This window comes from Felis catus, chromosome X, assembly GCF_018350175.1.
Source record: "Felis catus isolate Fca126 chromosome X, F.catus_Fca126_mat1.0, whole genome shotgun sequence".
Lineage (NCBI taxonomy): Eukaryota > Metazoa > Chordata > Mammalia > Carnivora > Felidae > Felis > Felis catus.
The window spans coordinates 59050594-59075725 of NC_058386.1; the positions used below are offsets into that span (position 1 = coordinate 59050594).

Consider the following 25132-nt stretch of genomic DNA (forward strand, 5'->3'; position numbering starts at 1 on the left):
TGCAGGGCTTGAACCCACAAACTGAGATCATGACCTAAGCCAAGATTAAGACTCAGTTGCTTAACCGACTGAACCACCCAGGTGTCCTTTCTAGTCTTCCTACATATACAAGTAACTCTAAACAGTATACTCTTTAATTTTGTTTGGTTTTGAACTCTAAATATTAGTATCACACTCAACTTTTCTGCAATTTTGCTTTTATTCAAAATTGTCTCTAAGAACCTTTCATGTTATCTGTGGCAGTAGTTCACTCATTTTCACTGGTGTCTAGTATTTCATTCTACCACAACAAAGACATACTGCTATTAATGAACATCTGTTGTTTTCTAAGGTTTTTTGTTTTGTTTTTGCTATTCTTATCAACATGGCTATAAACTTTCTTTATAATACACTTGCCCAAGTTTCTCCAAGGCCTATTTCTAGGAGTGGAACCAATGAATTGTAAAATATACACATGTACAAATTTGTTAGATAATGCCACAACTCACTTCTAAAATAAACTGCTTGGAGCCTAGCTCTTCACAATCCCCAGTAAAGAGTTTTGTGATCAAATAAGTTCAAGAAATTCAGATATTGTATTCTCTCCTTGAATAAATTTAGGAATATGTGAAGAAATTTGCATTTGAAAAACTTGGAGAATTCCAGCAGTCAGAAACCATGTAACATTGTTTGACTCAGTCTTTCTGAATTTTATTTGACCTTGAAATGTTATACTATTAAAATGCTGAGAGGCATACTTTGGGCATCAATTCTTTAAATACTTTCTAAAATTCTGTTGTTCTGAGTTTTATGAATATTTACATTTCACCACTGAGTTGTGGCAATATTAAAAAATTGATATTTTTAGTTAATATAGCACTAATTTGATGTTTTACCACTTTAATTTCACTCTCTCATGTACTGAATATCTTCTATCTCAGAAATGAATGTGAATAGCATTGAAGCAATAAACAAACTCTGGTCTTCAACAACAAAAATAACAAAAGATAATGCCACAACTGTTTCCCAAATTGGTTGCCAAACATACACTCCTGCCAGAAGTATAAGTGTTCCACATCCTCACTAACACTTAGTATTGTTTATGTTATTTTTTCAATCTCGTGGATTAAAATGGACTTTTGTTTTGGTTTTCTTTGGGTCATCCATTGTGGTTTTAATTTGCATTTCCTTGATTACTAATGAGGTGAACATCTTTTCTGAATGATTTCCTCTTCTGTGAAAGCCTTGTTCTTATCTTTTGTCCATCTTTCTCCTGGATTTTTTTTCTATGTATTGGTATTTAAAGTTTATATATTTCAAATATTAGTGCATTGCCAGTTATATGAGTGCTATTTGTGTAGCTCTACTTTGTGTCTTGTCTTTTCACCTTATGATTTATTGGTAAACAGAGGCACTTCATTTTAATGTAATTAAATGTATTACTCTTTTCCTTTAAGGTTGGTGTTTTTTACATTTCTTTACAGAAATTCTTCCCTATCCCAAGATCACAGAGAAATTTTCCTATAGCAGTGTTTCTTTGTGAGCGGGGAGGTTACTGGCGTATGGGGCAGGACAATTATTCTTTATAGGAAGCTGGCTCTCACATTGCAGGGCACTTAGCATCTCTGAACCCTGGGTGCTAAATGCCTTTAGTATTTGGCATCATTTCCATCATCATAACAACCCCAAACACTCCTATACATTTTCAAATGTTCCCTGAATGGAGGTACTGCCAGCTGAGAACCCTCAAGCTATATTTTCTTCTAAAAGTTTAAAGTATGTAATACACTCAGAATTGATTTTTGTGTTTGATGTAAGGTGGGAATCTAATTTTATTATTTCTTTGTGGATAACCATTTTCCTCAACGTCAGTTATTAAATAGTTAACCCTTTCCCCATTGATCTGTGATGCTACCTGTCCTACATTAAATATCCAAATAGGTATAGGTCAATTTTTGAGGTTTCTATTCTGTTCTCTTCCTATTTTCAAACCTCTGTCCTAATACTACACTCTTTTAAGTACTACAGCTGTATTAGAAATCTTAATATCCAACAGAATCAGTTTTTCTACTTCGCGGCTCTTCAAGAATGCCTTGGCTTTTCTTTGCACTGCCATATAAATTTTAGAACCATATTGTCAAATTCCATGAAAAATCCTGTTGGGATTTTGACTGGAGTCACACTGACTATGGTTGATTCAGGGACAAAGGATATCTTTATAACAATGAGTAGCTGTATCTGTGAAGAGGACACAGCTCTGCATATCAATACTTTTATAATTTCCTCCATAAAGGATCTCTGGCACATCTTTTATTAGGTTTTCTTCATAGACTACTTATATTTTTAGTGCTACAGTATCTTTTTAAAAATTGCATTTTTGGTTCTTGTTGTTGGCATATAGAAATGAGACTTATCTTTCTACATTTTCTCTGAAATGTACTCCAATCAGACTTTTCCACTTAGCTCCATCAAAACTGCTCTTGGCAAGGTCACCAATAACTGCACGTTTGCTAAATTCAATGGTCAAATCTCAGTCCTCATCTCCCTCGGTTTCTCACCAGCATATAACACAGTTGATCACTACTTCCTCCCTAAAACACTTTCTTCACTTTGCTTCCAGGACAACACACACTTTTGAATTTCTTCTTACCTCACTGGTTATTCTGTCTTCTATGCTTGTTCTTTCTCATTTCCCCAACACTTCATACACACGCACACACACACGAATGACTGATGTACACGTACACACACACACACACACACACACACACACACAAATAAGATATACATATTCCTTTGACGTACTTCAACATGTCCAAACTGAACTCTAACTCATTACCTGAAACTGTGCCTCCCACAGTCTTCTCTATCTCAGTTGCTCACTCCCATTATTAAGTTGCTCAGAGCAAAATCTTCGAGTCCTTGCTTTCTCTCACACCACTCACAATATGTCAGGAAATCCTTCTCATTCTACCTTCAAAATATATATTCATTTCACATCTCATAATCTACATTGATACCACACTAGTGCAAGCCATCATTATTTTTTCAATAAAAACAGCTTTATTGAGATATAATCTACATACCATATAATTCACCCATTCAATGCCTTTTGGTATATTCACAAGGTTTTGTGACCATTGCTACTAATTTTATATTTTTGTTCCCCCTAAAGAAACTAGCATTCATTAGCAGTCACTCTTCATCCCTCACGTCATGTTGCCTTAGGCAAACACTAACTTACTTTTTGTCTTTTTTTATTAAAAAAATTTTTTTAACGTTTATTCATTTTTGAGAGACAGAGAGAGACAGAGTATGAGCGGGGAAGGGACAGAGAGAGAGGGAGATACAGAATCTGAAGCAGGCTCCAGGTTCTGAGCTGTCAGCACAGAGCCTGACATGGGTCTCGAACTCACGAATTGCGAGATCATGACCTGAGCCAGAGTCGGACTCTCAACTGACTGAGCCACCCAGATGCCCCTCTCTTTGTCTTTACAGATTTGTCTATTCTGAACATTTCACATGGAGTCATATAATCTGTGGTCTTTACTTCAGGTACTTTATTCATCTTTATTGTGAAATAATATTACACTGTATGGATAGACATTTTATTTATACATGGATCAGTTGATGGACATTTGGGCTGTTTCCACTTTTTGACTAATATGAATTAGGCCGCTACAAACATTTGTGTACAATTTTTGTGTGTGTGTGGACATAGGATTTCATTGGGTATATACCTAGAAATAGAATTGTTGAGTCATAGGTAACTTTATGTTTAATCTTTTCAGGAACTACCAGCATGTTTTCCAAAGCAGCTGCACCATTTTACATTCCCACTGGTAGTGTATGGGCTCCATTTCTTCACATCTTTGTTACCACTTGTTATTATCTGTCATTTTTACTGTTGCCATCCTAGTGGGAATGAAGTGGTCTCTTATTGTGGTTTGGATTTGCAGTTCTATAAGGACTAATGTTGTTGAACATCTTTTCATGTCCTTGCTGGTCATTTGTATATCTTTTTGTATCTTCTTATCTGAATCCTTTGCCTATTTTTAAATTGAATTTTTTGTCTTTTACTATTGAGTTGTAAGAGTTTTTGTTTTTTATATATTCTAGATGCATGTCCTATGTCAGATATATGATTCACAAATATTTTCTCCCATTCTAGGAGTTGTCTTCCCATTTACTTGAAGATATCACTTGTAGCAGAGAAAAATTTTAATTTTTGATGAGGCCCAATTTATCTATTTTTTCTTTTGTTGCTTATGTTTTGGTGTTGTATCTAAGAAACTATTGCCTAATACAAGGTCATGAAGATTTACACCAATGTTTTCTTCTAAGAGTTTTATAGTTTTAGCTCTTGCATTTAGATCTTTGACACATTTGGAATTGTTTTTTTACATGTGATGTGAGGTAGAAGTCCAACTTCATTCTTTTGCATGTGGATAACCAGTGGTCTCAACACCATTTCTGTAATTTCTGAAAAGACTATTTTTTCCTGCACTGAGTTGTGTTGGCAATCTTGTCAAAAATCAATTAACCATAAATATGAAGGTTTATTTATGGACTCTCCATTTTATTCCATTGATCCATATCTATCCTTATGCCACTATTGCACTGTTTTGATTACTTCAGCTTTCAGTTTTGAAATCTGAAATCATTACCTCATAAAATTGTTAGGAAATGTTTCTTCTTTTTTATTTTTTGCAAGAGTTTGAAAGGATTGCTCTTGATTTTTCTTTAAACATTTGGTAGAATTCACCAGTGAAACCATTTGGTCCTGAACCTTTCTTTCGTAGGAGGTTTTTGATTACTAATCCAATCTGTTTAATTGTTATAAATCTATGCAGATTTTCTATTTCTTCAGTTTGGTTGTTTGTGCCTTCTAGGAATTTTCCCATTTCATGTAGGTTATGTGATTTATTGGCATATAATTATTCATACCATTCCTCTTATAGTTACCAACATTTTTTCTTGTGATGAGGACTTTTAAGATCTACTGTCTTAGAAACTTTCAAATATGTAATACAGTATTAACTATAGTCTCCATGCTGTAAATTACATCTCCATGACTTAGGCATTTATGTTATAATTGGAAATTTGTAACTTTGGATCCCCTGCACCAATTTTGCTCACCCTCCTCCTCCTTTGGCAACCACCAATCTGTTCTCTGAGGTTTTTTTTTTTTTTTAAGATTTCATGTATAAGTGAGATCAAATGGTATTTGTCTTCCTCTGACTTATTTCACTTAGTATAATGCCCTCAAGGTCCATCCATATTGTTGCAAATGGCAAGATTTCATTCTTTTTAATGGGTGAATAGTATTTCAGCATATGCACATGCATGAGTGTATGTGTATGTGTGGAAACAACCTAATTGTCTATTGATGGATGAATGTATAAAGAATATGTGATACATATGTTCAATTTAGTGTATTCATTTTCTTTGGATAAATACTGAGAAGACTACCCATGAATTGCTGGGTCAAATCATAGTTCTATTTTTAAAAAAATTTTTGTTAACATTTATTCATTTTTGAGAGAGGCAGAGCATGAATGGGGGAAGGGCAGAAAGAGAGAGAGAGGAGACACAGAAACTGAAGCAGGCTCTAGGCTCTGAGCTGTCAGCACAGAGCCCGATGTGGTACTCGAACCCACAAACTGTGAGATCATGACCTGAGCCAAAGGCGGACACTTAACCAACTGAGCCACCCAGGCACCCCATCAAATTGTAGTTCTATTTTTAATTTGAGAAACATCCATGTTGTTTTCCAAAGTGTTTGCACCAATTTCCATTTCCACCAAGAGTGCACAAGGGTTTCCTTTTCTCCACATTGTCTCCAACACTTGTTATTTCTTGTCTTTTTGATAATAGACATTCTGACAGATATGAGGTGGTATTTCATTGTGGTTTTGATTTGCATTTACCTGATAATTAGTAATGTTGAGTACCTTTTTTGTACCTATTGGCCATGTGTATGTCTTCTTTGGAAAAATGTCTATTCAGATTCTCTGCCTATTTTTGAATCAAAAAAAAATTTTTTTGCTATTGAATTATGATCCCTTTTATTTCTGTAAAATCTGCTTTCATTTATGAATTTAATATAGTAATTTGATCTTGTCTCTTTTCCCCTAGTCCATGTACCTAAAGGTTTGTCAACTTTGTCAATATTTTCATAAAACAACTTCTGGTTTCATTGATTTTCTCTATTTTTTCTCAATTCCCTATTTCATTTACTACCTCTTTAGTCTTTTTGTTATTTATTTTTAATTTTTAATTTTATTATTAATTATTATTATTTTTTAGGTAGGCTTTATGCCCAGTGTGAATACCCATGCAGAGCTTGAACTCACAACCCTGAGATCAAGACCTGAGCTGAGAACAAGAGTTGGATGCTTAACCATCTGAGCCACCCAGGTGCCCATCTAGTCTTTTTAATATCCTTTCTTCTGCTTGATTTGGGTTTAGTTTGCTCTTTTTTGGGTTTCATAAGGTGAAAGGTTAGGTTGTTGGCTTGAGATCTTTCTTTTTAACATAAGGGTTTATAGCTACAAATTTCCCTCTGAGCACTGCTTTAGCTGCATCCCAGAAGTTTTGGTCTGTTGATTCCTCATTTTCACTCATCTCAGAGTATTTTCTAATTTCTCTTGTAATTTCTTCTTTGACCCATTGGTTTTTTAGGTTTGTTAATGTTAGTATTCTTTAATTTCCACATATTTGTGAATTTCCAAATTTCCTTCTGTTATTGATTTCTACTTTCATTCCATTGTGGTCAGAAAACAAACCTTGTAGAATTTTGTTCCTTCTAGGCTTTATGACCTAGCTTATGGTCTATTCCAGAGACTAATCCATGTACACATGAGAAGAATGTGTATTCTTCTATTTTTCAGTGGAGTGGTCTTAGATGCATGTCAGGTCTAGTTTAGTGTTGTTGAAGTCTTTTATTTCCTTTATCTTTGCCTCATTATTCTATCCATAATTGAAACTGAATATGGGATTCTCAAATTATTATTGTTTTTCTATTTCTCCCTTCCACTCTATACAAGTACTACTTCATGCATTCTGGGGTTTTGTTAGGTGCATATGTGTTTATAATTGTATCTTCCTGACAGATTGAACTTTTCATCATTATGAAATGTTCTTCATCTCTAGTAATTTTTTATTATAAAGTCTATTTTTTGATGTTAGTTTCACCACTCCAGCTTTTATATGGTGGTTGTTTGCATGGTGTATCATTTTCCATCCTTTTATTTTCAAACATTTTGTATCTTTGAGTGAAAGGTGTGCTTCCTGCAGACAGCATATTGTTGGATCTTGTCTATTTTTAATTCAGTCTGATAATATCTGTCTTTTGACTGAATGTTTAATTCACTCACATTTAGTATTATTGATATGTTTGAATTTACATTGCCATTTTGCTTTTGTTTTCTATGTCACATGTCTTTTTGGTTTTTGCTATCTTCCTTTGTATGGGTAAGTATTTTCTTATGTAAACTTTTGATTCCTTTCATGATTTTTAAATTCTTTATTTTTGCGTTATTTTCTTAGTGGTTTCTCTAAGGGCTTATAATATATATCTTATTAGAATATACCTCAGATTTATACTTAGTTCCAGTGAAATAAAGACATTTTATTTTATCTTTTTTGAAAAAAAAAGGTAGCTTTTTGAAAAAAAAGGTAGCTTCATTGCCTCCCCCTCTTTTTATTATTTTCATTATGCATACATATATATCTGTATATGTTACAAATCCAACAATATACTGTTGTAATTATTGCTGTATATAATTTTGTCTTTTAAAAAGGCTGATAGAAGAAAGGAAAACAAATATATATTTTAAGTGTTTATTAATATTCTTATTTACTCTCGGTTCTTTTCATTTCTTCCTGTGGATCTAAGTTACTATCTAGTGTCATTTTCTTATTCCAACACAGCTTTGTTCCCATCCTCTTCCTTTATGCTGTTATTGTCAAATATATTCTATTTCTGTATATCATAATCCCCACACTTTTATGCAATTGCTTTTTAAATCAGTCAAGAGAGGAAAGGAGAAGAAACATGCAATTATACTGTCTTTTCTAATTACCCACATAATTACTTTTGCCACCTTTCGTTGTTTTTCATATGGATTCACATTACTGTTTGACATCACTTGCTTCTATCCTAAAGAATTTCACTAGTATTTCTTTTAAGAAAGGTATGCTAGCAATGAATTCTCTCATTTGTTGTTTTTCTTCCATTTGGGAATGTCTTTATTTCACCTTTATTATTGCTAGATATATAATTCTTGGTGGTTTTTGAAAAAATTTCAACAGTTTGACTTCCTGCTTCCTTGCCTCCATTGTTCCTCAAAGGAAGTCAGTTATTAATCTTATTGGGGTTCCCTTGTATGTGATGAGTCTTTTTTTTCTCTTCCTGCTTTCATATTTTCTCTTTGTCTTTCAACACTTTACTGTGATGGCTCTGGATATGATCTCTTTGTCTTAGAATTATTTGAGTTTCTTGGGTATGTAGATTGATGTTTTCATCAAATTTGAGAGGTTTTCATCAATTATTTCTTTGAATATCTTTTTCTGTCTTTTTTGTGCTCTCTTCTCTTTCTAGTACTACTATTGTATGTTGATGCACTCACTTATATCCCCCATTTCTCTGAGGGTCTGTTCATCTTCATTTTTTTCTCTGTTTTTCAGATTATATAATTTCTATTGATATATCTTCAAGTTCACTGATTCATTCTTCTGCCAACTCAAATCTACTGTAGACTTCCTTCTAGCAAATTTTTCATTTGTTATACTCTTCAACTCCAGAGTATTCATTTGGTTCTCTTCTTTTTTTATAACTTCCATCTCTTTATTGATAACCCATATTTGTTGAAACATTGTCATCCTTTATTTCCTTCCTTTATTTCTTTAAGCATGGTTACCTTTAGTGCTTCAAACATACTTATAAGAACTGCTTTGAAATCTTTGTCTGCTAAGTGCACTGCCTGAACCTCTTCAAAGAGCATTTTTATTGCTTGTCTTTTTTTTTTTTTTAATCTGTGTATGGGTCACATTTTCCTGTTTTTTTTTCATGTCTTGTAATTTTTTTGTTGAAACCTGGACATTTGAGATAACATACAGTAGGAACTCTGGGATACAGATTCCCCACTTTGCCCTAGGAGTGGTGGTTGTTAATTGATTAGTTATTTGTTTAATAACTTGTGTGAACTTTGTGAAGTTTATCCTCCCTGCAGTGTGACGATTCTGATGTGTGTGCTCAGATTTTCTTTCTTGTTTTTATCTTTTAGCCTGACTACCCTGGGTTGGCACAAGCTACTATTGCCAAGGTTGTGCTTAAGCCTCATAAACTAGTTAGATTTTTAACCATTGGATCTTTGTGATTTGGAGGCTGCCATCACAGTTCAGGGAGTTTATATTTTTTGCCCCCTGTTTAACCAGGGGCTACCAGAATAAAAATTGAAGTTCTTAAAGTAGTCTACATGGCCTAACACTATCTGACTCCCTGTTAAATCTCTGACCTCATCAATATGCCCTTGTGTGGTTTTGGTATTAAGGTTATACCAGTCCCACAGAATGAGCTTGGAAATGCTCCTTTTTTTCTACTCTTTGGAATAATTTTCATAATATGGGAATTATTTCTTTTTTGAATATTTGATAAAACCATCTAGACTTAGTAGTTCTCCTTGTGGGAATATTTTAATCACTGGCTGAATTTATTTAATGGTTATATAACCACTCATGTATTCTATTTCTTTTTTAATCAGTTTCGGTAGTTAATTTTTTCTAGTTATTTGTTCATTTGGTCTACATTTTAAAAATTGTTGACATGAAGTGGCTCAAATTATTTGCTTGCTAAAGTTTTAAACTACTACATATGTAAGAATGTCACCCTTTTCTAATAATGTTTATGTGGACCTTATTTTTCTTTTTTCCTTGATCAATATTTCCTCAGGTTTGTCAATTTATTTATCTTTTAAAATAACTAATTCCTGGTTTTGATAATATTTTCTACATTGTTTTCTATCTGTTTTGAAAAGTTTATTTATTTATTTTGAGAGAGAGAGAGAGCACATCCATGAGCAGGGGAGAGTCAGAGAGAGAGGGAGAGAGCCTGTCAGTAAGGAGCCTGACACGGGGCTCAATCCCATGAACCATGAGATCATGACCTGAGCCAAAATCAAGAGTCAGATGCTTAACTGACTGAGCCACCCAGGTGCCCCTACATTGTTTTCTATCTTAATACATTTTTCTTTTGTGTCTACGCTTTCCTTTCTTCTGCTTTCTTTGGATTTATTCTGTTGTTCTTTATTGAATTTCTTAAGTTGAATGCTAAGCTCATTAGCTTTCAGCCTTTCTTCTTTTTTAATATATGCACTTAAGGCTATAAACATTATTCTAACCACTACTTTAGGTGCAATGTATAAGCTCATTTTGAAATATTTTCTACTTCCCACTAAGATTTCTTCTTTGACCCAAAGGATTATATAAAAATGTGTTTTTAAATTTCCAAAACTGTATTTTAAGGAAGAACTTTATATTTAAATTTATTTATATTGCCTTATTTTGTGCCATGGGTTCCACTTTTGCTGTGTTTTTTTTTCCTTGTTTGAATTAACTGATTTTTTTCCTCAGTCCATTTTTCCACTTCTATTAGAAAGATATTCATTCTTTTTCTATTCTTTTAGTGGCTACCCTTGAAATTAAAACATGTTTAATTCAATAAAATCTAGAGTTAAGATATTCACTCTCTTTGCAAGGAGACCCTTAGAATGCTTTGATTCTAATCTTCAACAACATGACTTCCTATTGTGAAGGCTTTAACTTCTGTGTTTTTTGTCTTCTTTTAATCCCACAAATTATAAATTACTAATATTACCCTACATGTTTCACTTTTTTCTTTCTACTTAAAATTTTTTCTTGTATCTCAGAACTTCTTTTTGAATAATTTTCCTTGTTTAGTAACAAATGGTAATAAACTCTTTCAAAATTATATATTAAAATGTTTTCATGTTGCCTTTCTCCTCCAAAGATAGTTTCACAGAATATATGATTCTAAGATAAAAATTATTTTCTCTAAGCACTTTCAACATTTTAACTTGGTTTTCATTGTTGCTATTAGTATAATTGTTGTTCTTTTGTACATGATTGATCTTTTCTTTCTAGTAAGTTTTAATTTTTATCTTTGTCTCTGCTGTTCTTCAGTCAACTCTGATGCATGTAAATATAATTTTCTTTTTGCTTATCCTGCTTGGAATTTCTTAGTCTTCTTGAACCTACAGATTGTTGTTTTTTGAAAATTCTGGAAAGTTTTCAGATATGATTTATTTGAAAATTTCTCCTTCCGTTTATATTATTTCCTTTTAGAATTCTAAAGAGGTTAATGTTGGACCTTCTAGCTCTACCTTCTGTATTTCTTAACCACGAATATTTTCCATCTCTTTGTATCTCTGTGCTATATTCTGTGATTTCTTCAGATCCATTTTCCAATTTCCTAATTTCTCTTCAACTGATGCATAGCCTTCATTGAGGTTTCTAAAGTCAATTATATTTTTCATTTCTATGTATTATATTTTGTTATTTTTCAAACCTTGCTGGTTATTTTTTATAGTCTCTTGCTCTTTGCTCTTTTATTTCTTTAAATGTGTTTAACATATGTATTTTATATTCTGTATATAGTTTCAATATCTAAAATCTGTGTGGGTCTGGTTATGTTTTATCTTTTTTTCCCTTTTGATTTCTCCTCACTGGTAGTTGAGTTTTTGTGTAAATTGTGACTCAATTGTGAAGTGGTGGTTGTCAGAACTCTCTGTCGGATTTCCATGAGGCCTGGGAGTAAGGGTATTTTCTCCCATGAAAGATTTTCATTTGATTTTTCTTGGTGCTTGAGGTATCACAGACTTAGGTCCACTTTAAATTAAAAATTTTGGCTTGTGGCTTTTTAGACTATTCATATGGTATATATTTAGGCTCCAAACTCAGGTGCCACAGAACCTCAGGAAGGTATGTTTTTATTTTTAATTCCACCCAAGGCTAATACTTAGATAAAAAACCTTCCTTATAGTCTATTCCTTCCCTCCAGCACTAGACCTGTACTGGCAAATCACTAGCCATATGTAACTATTAAATCCAAATTAACTGAAATAAAATAAAAATTCAGTTCCTCAGTTTCACTAGCCACATTTCAATTGCTCAATAATCACATATGGCTAGTGGCTGCTGCATTGGACAGTGCATATATAGGACATTTCTATCATCAGAGGAAGTTTTAATGAATAGTGGTGCTCTAGAACATTTTGATTTACATATGCTCCCAGGGTATGTGGTGGCTTCAGAGCTAGGTTATATCCTTGAATAAACTCTTGTCAATCTGTATTTTTATTCTGTATGCTCTCAAAGATGTCCATGTCCTAATCTCTCTAACCTGTGAATATGCTACCTTACATGGCAAATGGATTTTGTAGACATGATTCAGTTAAGTATCTTGAGATGGGGAGATTATTCTAGATTTTTTGGTGAGATCAATATAATCACAAGTGCCTTCATAAGGAAAATAAGAAAGCAGAAAAGACAAAGTTAGAGAGGTGATGGGGTGACAGAGGCAGAGGTTGGAGTGATCCACTTTGAAGATGGAGGGAGACACAAGCCAAGAAATGAAGAAGGCCTCTAGAACCTAGAAAAGGCAAGGAAGCATATTCATCTCTAGAACCTCCAGAAGGAATGTAGTCCTGTGACACATTTTAGATTTCTGACCTCCAGAACTGTAAAAGAATAGATTTGTGTTGCTTGAAACCATTAACTTCATGGTAATTTGTTCCAATAGCCATAAGAGACTGAAACAAAGTATGAAAGGGGCCAGTTAAGAAAGGCTTTGTTTTAATATATCAGAAACATGTGGTTGCCTTATGGCACTAAGTTATCAGTCTTACATCTCCTCATTTCCCCTTCCTATATACCTATTTGGCTCTAAGGGCACCAGGCTCATGGCAAACAAATTTTAAGGAGAGAATGATATAGGAACTTATACTCTCATTCATTTATTCAATAAATATAAATATATATTGAGCAGTTATCATGCTGTAAGCACTGTTTTAGGTATACGAAATATATTAATGCATAAGGAAGAAAAATCCCTGTCCTCAAGAAGCTTACTTTCTAGAGGAGGGACAGAATTGACGAACAATAAACATAATAAAGAAGTAAATTACACAGTATGCTAGCAGATGATTAATGCCACAGGTTTAAAAACAATTAGAAAAGGGGTGATTGTGAGTGGCCAGGGAGAGGGGATGAGCAGTTGTAGTATTAAATACGGTTGTCAGGGTAAGTCTCATTGAAAAAGTGGCAATTGAGCAAAGACTTGAAGGTGAGGGAGTTTTGTCATGTAAACATCTGGGGGAAAAGCATTCTAAGCAGAGGGAACATTCAGTGCAAAATATTGAAGTGGGAGTGTTCCTGGTACCTTCCAAGAACAGCAAGTAGACCAGTGTGGTAGAAAACAGAGTAGTAGGAAATGAGGTCAGAGAAGTTATAGAGTCCAGATAATGTAGGGCCTTATAGGCCACTGCAAGGACTTAAGCTTGACATTGAGAATGACCTCTGAATTTTTTGGGTAGACAACTATACAATGAGCATAACTCTCAGAATACATAGGAAGAGATATAGCTGTTAGAGAATGAACACATTTCTAGATGCTCTGAGTGGCAAGCTGACTTGGTTCTGAGGACCACACTTTTTATACCCACTAGTTTCCTAGACTTTTCTATTTGTATATTGGTGACTCACACTCAAGTTGCTCTAAAATAAACTCATGATCTTCAGTCCTAAATCCTTTCCTCCTCTTCTGTTCCCTGTCCTAGTTAATGCTATCCCACTATGGGGCTCGAACCCATGAACTATGAGATCATGACCTGAGCCGAAGTCAGACACAGCCACACCACATCATCTTTTAAAAATGTCAGTTAGAGGGGTGCCTGGGTGGCTCAGTTGGCTGGGCATCCGACATTGGCTCAGGTCATGATCTCATGGTTCGTGGGTTTGAGCCCCACGTCGAGCTCTGCTGACAGTCCAGAGCCTGAGCCTGCTTTGGATTCTGTGTCTTCCTCTCTCCCTGCCCCTCCCCTGCTCATGCTCTGTCTGTCTGTCTGTCTCTCTCTCTCTCTCTCAAAAATAAATAAACATTAAAAAAAATTAAAAATGTCAGTTAGATTATGTTACTACTTTGCTTAAAAATTCTTTGGCTCCCACTGCATTTAGAGTCATATCACACTACTTAACCCACCTATAAGATTCCCAAATGGAGTGGCTCCCACCTGCCTCTCTGACATCATCCTACCTTGCTCTCCCCTGACTCAATACACTTCAGTCACATGACTTTGCCCTGGAATGCAGCTCTTTGTCTGGTAGGGTTCTTCACATCTTTGGTACTTTAGACCTAGATTTGATCCCCTCAGAGAGGTCAGCCCTGATCTCTGTATCATTTGTTTATTTTCTTCTTAGTACTTATCACAATCTGTAATTATTTTATTATTTGTTTACTATTGATCTCCTAGGAGATTACAGGTTCTAAATGGTAGGGCTGTTCTGTCTACTTTACTATTGAATTTCCAGTGTCTTGCACAAAGAAGTCAATGAACATTTGTGAGTGAATGAATGAAAAGGATGATGGAAGCAGAGTTCAGCAAAAAAGAAGTAGTGAAGAAAAAAAGAGGAAAAGAGACTTTGGAAAGAGTTCCATTGAATTTTGAGAATAGCATATTGAGATTTACCCTGCTTGTAGTATAAACTATTAAAAGGAATTGGAGACAGGAGACAGGGTGCAGGCACCAAATCATGGAGAATCACAGAAATGGGGCTAATGGAATTTTCAATTTGCCAGAAATTTGTTGAGCACTTACTATGTGCCAGGCTCTATGCTGGGTACCCACTGTTAAGGATATGAAGGTGAGTAAATGTATAGGTCAAGAATTTATATCTAAGAAACCAGAAATAAGACAGAAGGAATGCAAATGATGATGACAGAAAATTTAATCAAAGGGCTCTGGGGGCTCATAAGAAGGGGCTCAGAGGCTTCAAGGAGTTACTGTGACACTGAAGTCTGCAAGTTCCAGTCCACAGTGTAATAAGAGTACATATACTACCTTCTGCTCTTCCCCACAAAATACTTATTTTTTTTTAATGACATGGACTTTTACTTATCTTTTTTAAAGTTTAACCGTTTATTTTGAGAGTGTGCATGCATGTAGGGGAAGGGCAGAGAGAGAGGGAGAGAGAGAGAAACCCAAGGAGGCTCCACACCACCAGCACAGACCCCAATAAGGGGCTCAAACTGATGAACTGTGAGATCATGACATGAGCTGAAACCAAGAGCAGATGCTTCACCCACTGAGCCACCCAGGCACCACCCCCACCCCAAATACTTCTTAAAAGTAGGATAAAAAGCAAAATATTTAAAAAATTTTAAATGTTTATTCATTTTTGCGAGAGACAGAGTGTGAGCTGGGGAGGGGCAGAGAGACAGAGAGACACAGAATCTGAAGCAGGCTCCAGGCTCTAAGCTGTCAGCACAGAGCCCGACACTGGGCTTGAACCCATAAACCATGAGATCATAACCTGAGCTGAAGTCGGATGTTTAACTGACTGAGCCACCCAGGCACCCCAAAAGCAAAACATTTTTAAGGATAACTTTTGAGGCACCGTGTTAGAGAATAAACAACTAGGTGCTATAGTTTTGGCCCTGATACTCACTATTTGTGACATTGTGGACAATTTGCTCATTTCTTTTTATAAATTATTACTGAGAACCTACTATGTATCAGGCTCTTTGCTAGGCACTTTCATATGTCCTATTTTAGTGAATTATTTACCTTTTCTAAGCTTCAGGTTTTTCACCTCCCTTTAAACTTTGGCAGGCCAGATTTCTGGCTCTCAAACAATTGGTGTTGGGTACAGACCTGTAGATATTTCTTCTTGCCTGCAGGTAGCACCCACAATTTACACTACACTAATGGGCTGGATTTTGGTAATATTACCAAAGACAATAGAGTGTGCTTTGGCTATTTATGAGATAGGGAAAATGGATGAATAAGCTTAAGAAGTGAAGCATAAGTGTCTTTGTGGCACTGTTAGATTGAGCAAATTTTGAAGTGGTGACCATTGGGGACTGTCTGCCACAGTAATCCAATTGTATATTGGGAAATGGAGATGTTAAATTGCCAAAAAATGACCACCCTAAAATGTTACTAATGTTAAGATAAATTGTAATGTGGGAAACTGTAATATGACTATCTTGAGCTAATGTAATAAAGACAGATGCTTTAGATGACTGGCAAAGTGAGATGGGTGGAGAAGAGAAAATCTACCTGTGCATTTCCAGGCAGATGCATGACCATGGAGAGGGCTGTCTATTTCTGAACAATGGATTATTTGCTTTTGTAGACAGAACTGTTCCTTGTATGAAGGAGGGAAATTTCTCAGGTATATAGTTTTGATTAAAAAAAAATCTGGAGAACACCCAATCATTTTTTGTTCTAATTTGTGTTTACCAAGCAGCTTTCTGGTCTACAACTGGTTTCTTGACTGGAATGACCTATCAGCCAGGAGGACCTTACGCAGATGATGAAAGCCTTGCCTTGCCTAATATACTGCTCATTATAAATGACCACCTTGAAGTCTGCTTTATAAATCAGTCTCTGTGGCTTTGGCTGCATGGATTTTTTCCCCAGAGACTCATCATCCCAGGGTGGGACTGAAAATAGGACTGAAATGTGAAGTGGTAAAACTACAGAGCAGACTGGCCAGAGTATATTCAGGTGCTATTCTCCTATGTGGTCTGGCCTAAAGCAGTCAGTGACTTCACCTATTACATTATAGGAATAATAATCTCTTATATTTGTTCAGTGCTTTTCACTTTCAAAGCACTTTCTTATATATTATCTAATTTTATCATTTTATCTATTATACCTTCTTTAGCTCATACTGCTTGTAAAAACACATTTGTAGAACTGTGGCAAAGACACCAAAAGAAACGATAATACTGTTAATACCTTGTGGGAAAAAAGCCTGTCTATGATGGAATCTTGGCAAAATAAATCTTTAGTCCCTTGATCTCTGTAGCAAGAGATTCTCTGCTGTCCTGTATACTGTTTTCAAGCCCAGCGATTAATTTTATGACTATTATTCTAAATTCACTTTCTGTTATATTATTTAAATCCTTTTTGATCAGCTCATTAGCTGTTGTTATTTCCTGGAGATTCTTCTGAGGGGAATTCTTCCGCTTGGTCATTTTGGATAGTCCCTGGAGTGGTGAGGACCTGCAGGGCACTTCCCCTGTGCTGTGGTGTATAACTGGAGTTGGTGGGCGGAGCCGCAGTCAGACCTGATGTCTGCCCCCAGCCCACCGCTGGGGCCACAGTCAGACTGGTGTGTGCCTTCTCTTCCCCTCTCCTAGGGGCGGGATTCACTGAAAATAAATCAAATTAAAGAAATAAATGTAGCCAAAGTCTAGCCTACAGTAAGGTGACACAGAAATTTGGAGATTGGCTTAGGATGACTCTGAGAGTGAAAGAACACAAAGACATTGGTTGTAGATGTGTTACTGATGGAGACTTGTGAAATATCCAACTGTACTCAAGGTAATCAGGGCATATCTGCAGGATCAGAATGCATTCAAAGGAAGTTGCAACTTAATCAGCTTTACTATAAACTATATGAAGAGTAATGTGTTACAAAAAGGTGGTATATGAGTTATTTGAAAGAGGAATCTGATAGTAAAGATAGGTTACCATTTGTCCAGCAGTCCCCATGCTTCACTATACAGAGTGGGGAGAGGAATGGAAGAAAGAAGTGTGTGCATTGTGCAGTGGTTGGAAAGCAGAGGGTAAGACCACCAATATGACAGACAGACATATTATGGTCCCTAAGGATATACACTCAATTATATAGTCCTCTCTATTTGCAGCCTTTAACATTCCACTTCTTTCATTCTGATTCCATGTTTATCAAGTAAACTTTTGACTTACTAATTCAGTTTCCTAGGTCCCTTGATCCTGGGAAATAAATGCCCTTAGAATAGATGACTATTGTGGTTACCGGGCAGGTATATTTTCCACTGTAAATTAATATAATTGCAATATATTTTACATGTCTCTTCCCAATTTTTTTTTATTTTGAAAACTTTCAGATCTATGGAAAAGTTACAAAAGCTGTACAACAAATTTCCACTTCTTAGACTAAACCTACCAATTTTCTGATGGATGTCTACTGCTCTAGCACTATTTATTGAAAAGGCTGTGTTTCCTCCATTGAATTGCTTTTGGACCTTAATCAAAAATCAGTTTGTGTGGGTCTATTTTTGGGATCTCTATTCTGTTCTTTTGATGTGTCTATTGCTTTGCCAATACCACACAGTCTTGATTACTGTAGCTATATATTAAGTCTTTAAATTGGTAGAGTGATTCCTCCCATTTTATCCTTCTTCTGCAAAATTGTTTTAGTTATTCTAGTTCCTTTGTTTTTCTATATAAATTTTATAATAATCTTGTCTGTATCTTCAAAAAACATGATAGAATTTTGATAGGACTTATATTAACCCTGTACATAAAGTTGGCCTCATAGAATGGGTTGGAAAATGTTCCATCTTATTCAATTATCTGAAAAAGATTGATAAGGATTAGTGTTAATTCTTCCAATGTTTTGTAGAATTCATCAGTAAAGCCATCTTGTCCTGCAGTTTTCTTTGTTGGGAGCTTTTTCATTACTAATTTAATTTCTTTACTTGTAACAGTTTTCCTGAGATGTTTTATTTCTTCTTGAGTCAGCGTAGGTAATTTGTTTCTTACTAAGAATTCGTCCATGTCATCTAGGCTATCCAGTTTGTTAGCATATAATTGTTAATTGTATTTTCTTATAATCGTCTTTATCTCTGTAAGGTTGATAGTCCCCACTTCCATTCCTGATTTTAGTTATTTCCATCTTATCTTTTTTTTTTCTTTATCAGTCTAGCAAAAGACTTGTCAATTTTGTTGCTGTTTTCAAAGAACTTACTTTTGTTTTTGTTGATTCTCTGTATTGTTTTTCTATCTTACATTTCCTTTAATCTTTGTTCTAAGCTTTATTATTTCCTTCCTTCTGCCAGGTTTAGATTTAGTTATCTCTTTCTAGTTCCTCAAGGTGTAAACGTAGGTTATTAATTTGAGATCTTTCTTCTTTTCAATGTAGGCATTTACAGGTACAAAATTTCCTTTGATTATGGCTCTTGCTGCATCTCATAAGTTTTGGTATGTTGCATTTTCAATTTCATTCTTCACAAAGTATTTTCTAATGTGCATTGTGTTTTCTTCTTTGGTCCATTGGTTGTTTTAAGTATGTGTTGCTTAATTTCTACATATTTTTGAACTTGTTTACTTTTTCTTCTGTTTTTGTGTTCTAGCTTTACTTCATTGTGGCTGGAGAAGACAGTATGTATAATTTCAATCTTCTTAAATTTATTAAAACTTGTTTTGTGTCATAACATGTGGCCTATGTTGGGGAATATTTAATGTGTCCTTGAAAATAATGTGCATTCTGCTGTTGCTGAGGGGAATTGTTCTATATATATATATATATATATATATATATATATATATATATGTTTGGTATAATTGGTTTAAAATGCTGTTCAAGTTCCTTATTTCCTTATTGCTCTTATGTCTAGATGTTCTATTCATTTTCAAAAGTGGTGTATTGGAAGTCTCCAACTATTATGGTACAACTATCTATTTCTCTTCTCAATTGTGTAAATGTTTGCATTCTATATTTTGGGGCTCTGTCATATGGTTCACAAAGGTTTATAATTGTTATATCTTCCTGATGAATGGATCCTATTATCAATATATAATATATTTCTTTGTCTCATGTAATAGCTTTGACTTAACATCTATTTTGTCTGGTATTAGAATAGCTACCTCAGCTCTTTTTGGTTAACATTTGTATGAAAAATTTCCCCCCATTCTTTCACTTTCAACCTACTTGTGTCTTTAGATCTAACGTGAGTTTCTCATAGATAGCATATAGTTGGACCATGTTTCTTTTTCAAATTCACTCTGTGAAATCTCTGCTTTTTGGTTGGAGACTTTAATCCCTTTACATTTAATGTGTTTACTAATAAGGAAGGATTTCTTCCATTTTGTTATTTGTTTTCTGTTTGTCTTATACCTATTTTGTCTCTCATTTCCTCCATTACTGGTTTCTTCTATAATTGATAGTTATAGTGAAACTTTTGATTATCTTCTAATTTTCATTTAAAAAGGACATTTATTTTATAATTACCATGGGGATTACATTTAACATTTAAATTCAATACACTTTAGTTTAAACAGATACCAACTTAACTTCAATAGCATATAAAAACTCTGCTATTATTCAGTTCTGTCCCCTTCCTTATGTTGTTATTGTCATAATTTACATCTTTATATATTGTGTATTCAGTAACATGGATTTGTAGGTATTTTCTATGGATTTTCTTTTAAGTCATGTAGGAAATAAAGAATGGAGTTATAAACCAAAAATATATTAATACTTTAATAGCCTTTATAATTGCCCATGTAGTTCCCTTTATTAGAGATCTTTATTTCTTTACATAACTGCAAGTTACTGTCTAGTGTCCTTTCATTTCAATCTGAAGGATTTCTTTTATCATTTCTTCTAGGGCAGCTCTAGTGGTAATGAACTTGCTCAACTGTTGTTTAGCAACACTGAGAATGTCTTAATTCCTTCCTCGATTTTGATGGAGAGTTTTGCCAAATATAGAGTTCTTGGTTGGTAGTTTTTTTTTTCTTTCAGTGCTTTAAATATGTCATCCAAGTGTCTTCCAGCTTCCATGGTCTCTGGTGAGAAATCAGCTTTAATCTTATTGAGGATCCTTTGTATGTGACTAGTTGCTTCCCTCTTGCTGCTTTCAAGATTCTCTCTTTGTCTTTGTCTTTCAACTTTGATTATAATGACTCTTGTTCAAGCTCTATTTGCATTATCCTACTTGGAGTTCACTGAGATTCTTGGATGTGTACATAATGTCTTTCATCAAATTTGGGAAATTTTCAGGCATTATTTTTTCAAATATTTTTTCTGACTCTTTCTCTCTTCTCCAGGACTCCCTTAATATATATGTTGGTCCACTTGTCCCTTAGGTTCTGTTTGCTTTTATTTATTCCTTTTTCTTTCTGTCCCTTGAACTGGATGATTTCAATTGTCCTATCTTCAACTTGACTGATTCTGTCTTGTGCCTGAAGCTTCTACTGAATTGCTAGTGCAGAGATTTCCTTGAATTCCATGAGTTTAAAAGATAGAACAACTGGGGCGCCTGGATGGCTCAGTCGGTTAAGTGTCCGACTTCAGCTCGGGTCGTGATCTCACAGTCTGTGAGTTCGAGCCCCGCGTCGGGCTCTGTGCTGACAGCTCAGAGCCTGGAGCCTGCTTCCCATTCTGTGTCTCCCTCTCTCTCTGCCCCTCCCCTGTTCATGCTCTGTCTCTCTCTGTCTCAAAAATAAATAAAAACATCAAAAACTAAAAAAAAAGATAGAACAATAAACAAAACACCCCTTCCAGTCTTTAATGTTCTCTCAGGTCTTTCCTGAGCATGCTACCTGCCCTAAGAATATTTCCATACACTCAAGTGCTATTGATGGACTTAATTTTCAAAGAAACACTCCTTGGTTTTTCCTCCCAGGCCTCAGATTGTCTATTGTATATTCCAACTGCAATCTTTTCTCTCAGGCATCTATGGGCTGTTCATCTACCTTAAGATGTTTTCAAGCAGTGCCAGCCACTTTTTTGGCCTGGTTGGGTTCCATGTTAGGGCAACAGAGATAAGTGCCTGGTGTTTGTCACTCAGGTAGCCCCTAACAGATTAGAATAGATCTACACAGTAATTTTCAAATAAGGTCTGCTGTATTCCCTCTGGAATACATGGAGCCATATTCCAGGGTGCCACATGAGGAACATGGGCTACTTTTTTCAAGACTTCTGCCCAGCCAGGGTGGGAGTGGAACAAGGGCAGATAAAAACGTCAGGAAGCTTTCCTACCACTAAAAGAAAATTAGGTATCTTTTTACTTGTAACACAAGCTGTTCTTTTCCCTTTAATAGTTTATCGTAGTGGGCATTGCATATGAACTAGGATTACATGGTACACATTTAGATTTGACCCTGAACTTTTATTTGATTTGTATTTTGATTGAAGTAGTTTAATAACATGCACATAATTTACAAAGTCAAACATTACCTAAGTCTTATGATGACAAACAGCAATTGTGTACCTTATCCCTCCCCATTTCCAATTTCCACTCCCCAGAAACAACCACTTTTCATTCTTTTAGCTTCTCCTAGTATTTTCCTCAATATGTTCAAATAGCACAAGAAAGTTGCTAGTTATTTTTCAACTTTTGATACGTTCTACTGGCTTCCTTTTATGGAGGATCAGGATTCAGTCCTACTATTATATTCTGCATTCATCTATACACATTTCACCTTGCCTCATACTCCCAATTTAATTATCCTAGAATTTTTGGCTGAATTAATTTTCAATATTTAAATTATGGTGACAACAAATACTGTTACAGCTGAGCCATGTACTATAGTATGACTACTTTTTCTTCCTTGGGAATTTTTTCCTGTAATTAACAATTACCTCACCTTAGATATTTTGCTTAGCTTTTTATGTACTCATCACTAATGTGTATCTATTTCTATGTACTTATCCCTAAATCATGTCACACTCTGACAAAATTGTAATATTCCTCTCAGTACTGTCAACCACACCAGGGATTTCGTAAATCCCATTTTCTCCTCAAAGCCTTTCCCTTGGAGACTACCAATCTGGACTTTTTGATTTCTAGGCCTTCTGCACAGTTGTTATCTGGGAGTTTCCCTTCACTATCTCTGCTGTTCTTTCCTGCATTGGATCCTGTCTCCTGGATCATACGTCTTCCTTTTTCCAGATTTATTGCCCTCACTTTCTTGGGCACTTAATCTAAGATTCCTGACCTTGCATGTCTAAAAATGTTTATATTCTGTCCTTGCAATTGGTAGTTTGGCTGGGTGTAGAATTCAAGGTTGAGAATAATTTTCTCTTTAGAGTGTTAAAGGCATTGGTCCAGTATCTTCAAGCTTTCAGTATTGTTGACATGTCCAAAGCCATTCTGATTTCTGGGAGTTTTTTAAAGTTTATTTATTTATTTGGGGGGGGGGAGAGAAAAAGAGAGAGAGAGAGAGAGAGGCAGAGAGAGAGGTAAAGAGAGAATCTCAAGCAGGCTCTGTGCTGTCAATGTGGAGCCTGATGCAGGGCTCAAACTCACAAACTATGAGATCATTGACCTGAGCTGAAATCAAGAGTCGGATGCTTAATTGACTGAATCACCCAGGTACTCCTGATTTCTGAAATTTTTAATGTAACATGAAATTTTTCTCCTTGGAAGCTCTTGCCTTCAGGATAGTTTCTTTTCCCTCTTTGTTCTAAAGTTTTATGCCATGTCTTGAGATCTTTCTTCCTTCATGGTGGTAGGCAACCAGTGAAACTTTTCTGTCTAGAAAGTTGTGTCCTTAGGTTTAGGGAGTTTTTAAAATTACTTCTTTGATAATTTCCTTCTTTCTCTTAGGAATTATTCTTATTGGATGTTCGACCTCATGGATTGATTCTCTAATTTTCTTACTCTTCTCTTTTCTATTTCCCATATTCCTACCTTCTGATTTTTTAAGAGATTTATTCAACCATTTCTTCCAAATCCTTGCTGAAACCATATTTTGTTGTTGTTGTTGTTGTTTTACCATTTTAACCATCTATAATTGTTGAGTTCAATGGCATTAAGTACATTCACAATACTGTACAATCATCACCACCAGGCATTTCCACAGCTTTTTTCATCATCTTAAACAGAAGCTACATATCCATGAAACACTAACTCCCCATTTCTCCCAACCCTAGCCCCAAGTAACTTCTAGCCTACTAGAAGGCTAGTATTTGTCTCTTTGTATTTTTACATACCTATTATAAGTGGAATCATATAGTGTTTTCCATTTTGAGTCTGCCTTATTTCACTTAGTATAATGTTTTTAAGGTTCATCTATGTTATAGTGTGTATTAGAATTTCATTCCTTTTTAAGGCTGAGTAAAATTCTATTGTGTGCATATACCATAGTTTGTTTACTCATTCATCTTTGATGGATATTTATTTTCACCTTTTGGATTTTTTGAATAATGCTGTAATAACATTGATATTTGCTTTCACTTCTTTTGCATATATACTTAGAAGTGGAATTGCTGGATCATATGGTAATTCTGTTTATTTTTGAGAGGAACTGTAAAGCTGTTTTCCATAGCAGTTGTACAACTTTACATTCACACCAGCAATGGACAAGAGTTCCAATTACTCTATATCCTCACCAACACTTGTTATTTCCCATTTAAAAAAATATCAGCCATCTTAATGGGTATAAAGAGGAACTCACTGTGGTTTCTTATCATTTTTAAGTTGACTTTTCTTTGATCTGGCATTTGCTTTGTTGCTGTGAATTTTGACCATTTTCTAGGGTTTTGATAAAGTTTGTTTCTGACAGTTTATGTTTGTTTCTTTATGTTTCTGTGGGGGTGATGGTACCTTGAGGTTGCCTACTTCATCATTTTTAATATGATCTATGTTGGTATATTTTCCATGAGTGCTTGAAAAGAAGTGTACTCTGTTGTTATTAGGTAGAATGTTCTATAAATGTCAATTAGAGCCTCTTGGCTGATGGTAGCCTTGAGTTCTTCTTTATCTTTCCTGATTTTCTGTCTAGTTAGGAACAGATAAAATTAATATCTTCCTCCCAATGAGGATCAGAGAACTTAAGGTAACTTAAGAAAGGATGTAAGCAGGGGTTTTCATGAATTTCCAAGTCTGATGTCTGATGTCTGATGAATTTCCAATTTTCAGTCTGCCTTTACTGCTTCATCTCCCACCATTCCCACAGATGCCCTACAGACGTAGTGAACTATTTATATTTCCCCAAGACCATGTGTTCTTTAACTCCTCTGTAGCTTTGTACATGCAATCACTTGTCCTGAAATGTCCTTTCCCTTGAGTACCTTTAAAGATCCAGCTCAAATATCCCTCCCATGTGAAGCTTTCACTGATCACCTAAAG

The 25132-nt window shown here is 35.0% G+C and overlaps 1 protein-coding gene across 8 annotated transcripts in view; it reads right to left on the reverse strand.

Moving 5' to 3' along the window:
- Positions 1-25132, reverse strand: part of HDAC8 (histone deacetylase 8) — a 223913-nt gene that overhangs the window by 75554 nt on the left and 123227 nt on the right. The window lies entirely within an intron of this gene.